General features: G+C 41.8%; 1 pseudogene; it reads right to left on the bottom strand.

The window, feature by feature from the left end:
• Positions 1–834: 834 nt before the first annotated feature.
• LOC135511752 (carbohydrate sulfotransferase 14-like) lies at positions 835–6,001 on the bottom strand (annotated as a pseudogene).
• Between the last annotated feature and the right edge of the window lie 729 nt (positions 6,002–6,730).

Genomic DNA, 6,730 nt, shown 5'->3' on the forward strand with positions numbered 1-6,730 from the left:
GAAGTAGCTGAAGTGAGTGAATGAGAAGCCTGTAAGAGTATCAGTTTGGATGCACCACACAAACTATTCACATAACGCATGTCCACCATAAATCCTTGTAATGGTCTGAAATGTCAGCTTCCTCCTCCTTCCCTATGAAAGATGCACTAAACTCAGATCAAAGGTGAAATCATGCCGTCTTCTCACCAAAGATAATTCCAATAGTAATACATAATACAGACAATCAAATTATTATATGAGAAATCTACTTATTGCGCTACTAATAGTATTATCTCATTAAAGTACACATTGATGGAAGTACTGTACATTTTCAGCGTTTTCTTCAAATAAAAGTTTAGACAAAATGAATTAACTGCACTTATCCGTACCTATCAGTGGCAAAACACAAAAGCATTTAAATTACCCATAAGAAATACCTATACGATTGTGGAGGAAAATTGATTAACAAAAGATTGAGAAAAATGTGTAATTGAGGATTTAATACTTTTTTGACAGTTGGGTCAATGTTTGGTTGAAGCTAAGATGGAGTGCACAGTTATCAGAGAAATTGGACGGTAACAATTAAGTAATTTCTTAATGTTTAAGTGGAATGCATACAAATTATTTGATTGTAACATTACCACTTATTTGCTTCTAAATTTCAATTCCTTTCCAGTTTTAGTGGTTTTATACATATTACTCCAACACATTCATATTTCCCTATGCTGTAACACATCTAATGTAAGAAGTAACATATCAAAATACTGCTGGTTCCTTAGGAATAAAAAGACATGTCAAATGTGTAACAAGATACTGTATACACATCATTTCCAGTTATAAGATTCAATCTTGCAGTTAATGTCTGCAGTATTCAGTGGTGGTGTTGAGGAGAGGGTAAGTAAACAGGGAAAAGTCTAGAATGTACTTGGGTAGGAGTTCCCTAAGTAGCTTCAGTGGCAGACTGCACAGGTTATAGTGCAGCATCTCCGTGGTGACAGGCTTGTACCACATCTGTCTCTCAGGGAAGTGGATGTGTGGAGGTGCACCAATACGCTGTAGCATATAGCCAGCATCATTCTCCAGATGCTCATAGGAGCCAATGAAGTCATAGGACACAGCACACAGGTTGTAGATGGGCATCCAGTGCTCGTTCTTGCGCTCCACATCTTCGTCCAGCAGATAACTCAAACTGAAAACGTCACATCATCTCCAGCCACTGCTGTATCCTTGGAATGGCACTTTTTGTAGCAACCTGATGATCTCAGCACCGTACTTATCCTGGTAGACCTTGATCCCCCCAAACTTGTAGGCGGAGAGCAGGCGCTCCATGGGCTCCCGCAAAACATGAACTTGAAGTCGTGTTTTAGCCTGTTGCGGATCTCCTCGGGCTTCAGGGTGGACAGGAATAGCAGGTCACTCTTGTGGTCCATCTTGATGCTGACGTCCATCTTGACGATCTCCAGAGTCCCACTCAGGACCTTCAGAACCCTCTTCCAGTTGGAGGAGGCCACCTTGGGGACGTAGCAGCAGAGGAAGCAGTGCTCGTCGTTCACCAGGACGTGCTGCAGCAGGGTTTTCCTCTGCAGGGGGCTCAGGGACCTCACACTGTGAGGCATGTTCTTCTGACCACATATTGTCAGGACCCGGTTACGAACCCGGGTCTCCGGAGTGAGAAACAGTCACTTAACCAACTGAGCCACGAATAGTCAGCAGAACCCAGAAGATGAGGCAGACACAGCAGTACTTGAGACGGTGTATTTAATAAAGTAAAAAGGGAAGTCCTTCAGGAAAACATGTAACTCCACAACCTCAAAAGGAATTCCACAAGAACAAAGGTAATCCTCCAAGACAAAAAGGTAAATCCACAAGGTGGTAGGTATAGCATAAAAAGCCTCAAAAGATACTCAAAAATAAATAAACAAAAACAGAATTCCACAAGAGAGTCCACCAGGATCAACAAGCGTTCACAGAATACTAGGGCTGGGTGCTAACATACAAACACAGAGCAAATAACTGATGAAAACTAAGGGTTTAAATACAATCAGGGGAAACGAGGCACAGGTGCAAATAATAATGGGGATCAAGGGAAAACAAAAGGTCAAAAAGCACAATGGGGGCATCTAGTGACCAAAAACCGGAACAACCCTGGCCAAATACTGACACATATGGTCCGGATGGTGCGGTTACGGATCTCCTGGAGAATCTGATTGGGAGATGAAAATGTTTTGACATATAACTATTATTACACAAAATAATAATGCATGTATAATACAATATCACTCACGTCAATATAATACCTACACAATGATATGCATTCCATCAAAGAGTGGACAACTAACAAAATGTAAACAATGTAGCAAATGCATCATGACATTTTCATGATATAGCCCAGAGATGAGCAACTTTGATGGGGTGGGAGCCACAACAAATCTGAACTCATGAGGGGCAACAGTGGCTCATGGGTCTGCGTACCCACACATGCAGTCAGCTAGTGTCACGTCTGCTCCTGCTCCTCCCCTCCAGCGTATGAGGTGACCAGAGTACTAACCACTGGTCCTGAGATTCATCATTACGCACACCTGGCAGTCATCATTACGCGCACCTGTGAATCATTATGATTCACACCTGGACTCCATTACCGTCATCATTTCCTCCCCTTTATATGTCACTCTCCCATGTTCACTCACTCGTTGGTATTGTTCTTGTGTATTGGCGTACTGCCTTATGTTAGTGTCATGTTCTTAGTTTTATTAAAATGTTGCACCTGCTTCCGACTCACCACCCCATCATCACACCCGGGAATAGCCCAATTCTACACATCTTGCCATGGGGCACAGAGAAAATGTTGCAGGTTTAAAGAAAGTTTGCTGCAATTCTAAACATTTTGCCATGGAGCGGAGAGAAATGTTTGCAGTTTTGAATATGATATCTGAGTGAGACTGACTAACAAAATCAATGGAGTGAGGTAATTTGACCATGATTACTACAAGTTTAGATAGCTGGTAAGACCAATTTAAAAATGTGTTTGCTGACTTTTTATTTAACTAGGCAACTCATCTAATTGAGTGACTGACATAACAGAAACTGCGGATGCACCACCAAATATCGAAATTGCACCTGTTCTACTTTAGATACATGCTGGAGGCGTGGCTTAACGTGACCATGCCCCCGCGTAGGGTGCTCCTATTTCTCCATTGTAATTAGCCTAACTTTTGCTGGCATCCTAAGCAAACTGACACTTTTTTTGTCGTTTCAATAAATGTTTTCAGCAGCCTCACGTGTTAACATACGTGGCTGTCACAACAACAAATGATTTGCATGATACTTGTTCTGCCACTAATTTGTTACCCGACCTGCTGACTAACAGTAAAACTGTCGTATCATCCTTACGTCACTGTTTGTTGACCCCCCTAGCTTTTTTTCCAGTTAGCTAACTTCTCTCGCTAGCCAGTCAATCTAGATCTAATTCACTAGTCTTGGATAAGTTGCCTAACTACTTGCAGTCTTTGCAAATTGAACGGTCAATGGCTATTTAGAAAAATGTATTATTGTTGGCTTGCCTATGTCCTTTCAACTTGCCGGAGACCAGCTGGGGAGAAAATCCTACCAAATAGTTAATTATCTACACCTACTTGGTGGAATCTCCAGATTTCCATAAATCTCCACATGCAGAATGATATAGCTGATATTTGGATGGATATAGCTCACTAGTCCTTACTACACGCTAACTAGCAAGCTTTATGCAATACACATTGCTAGATAGATACAAACAAGTACGGGCAACGAATTGGTAATGAAGTGCATCGCGGAGTAATAGCCTGAAATCATGAGGTTCCTTTAACTTGGTACTTGGGCAATTGATCAAATTTAATTTGGTGGTCTTTTTCGCCTACTATTTTTCAAACAAAACGGCACGCCACAGCTTTTTGTTATTTTAAAAGCAAGGTTAGCTAGTTAAGAAAGTCAGTTGGAATCGTCTCTTTGGCAGCGGTGCAACACAAACAGGGTGGCGTGAGTGGTGAAACAGAAGAGTTGTCTGTTCTTTTGAGTTGTGATTTTGATTCTTTGCCCAGCAAAGTGATGTCATGATATATAATTTATCCTATACAAGCTTTTGTGCCGAATACAATACGCTGTTAGATGTCAAGTTTATGAGTATGTGGCAACAGTGTGTAGGAGGGATGTTCCTAGGTGTGAGAAGTGTTCAGAATGGAATGAGACAAAGGAAGGTGTAGCATTGGGGAAAGTAGTGGTATGTGTTAATTGTAGGGGTGCCCATGGGGCTGGGGATCAGAAATGTCCCGTGCAAGAGAGACAGGAGGAGGCTTCCAGGGTTAGAGTAGTGCAGAAGTTGTCGTATGCTGAGGCAGTGAAGAAAGTAGAGAAAGATGGGTCAAGGGGGAGGGATCCTGAGAGTGGTGTGAGTAGTAGATATGTACCAGTACAGAGGGATAGGACAACAAGTGAGTAGGATTTCAGTAGGATTTTTAAAATTTATGGCAATATGGTTATCAACTGTACTGCAGGGATGGAATGCAAGTCGCAGAAAATTGAAGTTGTGGTGACAGCTGCAGAGGTTTTTGAGTGTGCGAGTTACAGGGTGTGTTAAGTGGTTGTGTCCCATCCTTTCAGGTTGTTGAACTGAGGTAGGACTAAATATATTTAAATAGTGGTGTAGGGTGATATTGTTTTTTATTTTTTTGTGAGTGTAGTGTTAGATGCTAGGTTTATTTTTTTGTGAGTGTAGTGTTAGATGCTAGGTTTATTTTTTTGTGAGTGTAGTGTTAGATGCTAGGTTTATTTTTTTGTGAGTGTAGTGTTAGATGCTAGGTTTGTTTTTTTGTGAGTGTAGTGTTAGATGCTAGGTTTATTTTTTTCAAGCAATGTATAAGGGAGTTGTACTCCAGTCTAGTAGGTGGCGGTAATGCAACATTTATTGTATGCCAACCGCCAGTAAACCTCATTGAAGAAGTCTCTTCGGCTGATAATCTTGATGTACATTCCATGTGACAGTCTGTTCATGCTAACATTTTTATGTTTAGAATCCAAGTGTTTTGGAAGTATGTTAAAAATTACCAACCAAGAATATCCTAAATGTTTATAGAATGATGAAAAATACAGCTGATTATGAGAAATTAGTAAAGTAGACAATTTTAAAATAGGAGTAACGGGAGTACCTCAAGTGGGCTACTGCTGGAAATCGTAATGGTTTTAAAAGTCTTCCGTTTACCTGAGATTCTGCATCCACAGATGGATCAGGATGACGAGCTTGTCTGAGGTAGTATGACCTTGCTGCTTCCCCCGATGTGGAGGTGTCTCCGTACTATTCAGAATTCCTTTCTCTATCATGAACAGAAGCCCCCCAGACGCCACGATGACAGCGAACGTCAGCACCGACAGCGGATCTGCGCAAAGAGCCAGAGTTCACTGTTCGTCTGAAGTTTATCACGTACCCGCTCCTGGCCCCTCCAGAGCTTTTCATTCCGAAATCCTGCTTTCACTGGAGGTATCATCTGTCGCTGAATGATATCTGTTGGGGAGCCTATGTTATTGTTTTGTTTCTATGAAGAGAAAAAAGTTTGAACTACCACGTACCATTACTTCTGACTGCAGTAGGCCACTACAACCAAAAATATGAAAGCGTCAATCAGAGGGGATTGTAGGAGTTGTAGTTGTGGACTAAATATCGTCCCAATGGGGGTGACTCAATGGTATTTCTTTGATTCCTAGCTTCCTCTCTCACATTAACATTTTTGTAATTTAGAATGCTCTGTGATCCAGTGTGACTTACTGGCTCAATTAGGGGTAAGTTCCTTGCTCGAGGGCACATCGACTGTTTATTTTCTCACCTAATAAGATATTCGAATCAGTGACAGTATTTCCCCTATATTCATCTGAATTCTCTGTTTCACGGAAACATGGCTCACTCGGGATATGTTATCAGAGTCGGTACAGCCACCTAGTCACGCATCGCACCGACATAAACAAACATCTCTCTGGTAAGAAGAAGGGCCTTATGCCTCATGATTAACGAGTTGTGGTGTGATCATAACAACATACAGGAACTCAAGTCCTTTTGTTCACCGGACCTAGAATTCCTTACAATCAAATGTTGACTGCATTATCTACCAGGAGAATTCTCTTCGATTATAATCACAGCCATGTATATCCCCCCTCCCCACAAAGCAGACACCTCGACGGCCCTGAAAGAACTTCATTGGACTCTTATGTAAACTGGAAACCACATATCCTGAGGGTGCATTTATTGTGGCTGGGGATTTTAACAAGGCAAATCTGAAAACAAGGCTCCCTAAATTTTATCAGCATATCGAATGTGCGACCCGGGCAGGCAAAATTCTGGATCATTGTTACTCTAACTTCCGCAATGCGTACAAAGCCCTCCCTTGCCCTACTTTTGGCAAATCTGACCATGACTATTTTATTGCTCCCAGCCTATAGACAGAAACTAAAACAGGAAACGCCCGTGCTCAGGTCCGACCAATCTGATTCCACGCATCAAGATTGCTTTGATCACGTGGACTGGGATATGTTCTGGATAGCGTTAGACAACAACATTGATGTATACCCTGATTCGGTGAGCGAGTTTGTTAGCAAGTGCATCGGTGATGATGTACCCACGGCGACTATTAAAACCTTCCCCAACCAGAAACCGTGGATTAATGGCAGCATTTGCGCAAAACTGAAAGCATAAAACACTGCTTTTAATCAGGTGCAAGGCGACCGGAAACAT

Source organism: Oncorhynchus masou, chromosome 24 (genome assembly GCF_036934945.1).
Source record: "Oncorhynchus masou masou isolate Uvic2021 chromosome 24, UVic_Omas_1.1, whole genome shotgun sequence".
Lineage (NCBI taxonomy): Eukaryota > Metazoa > Chordata > Actinopteri > Salmoniformes > Salmonidae > Oncorhynchus > Oncorhynchus masou.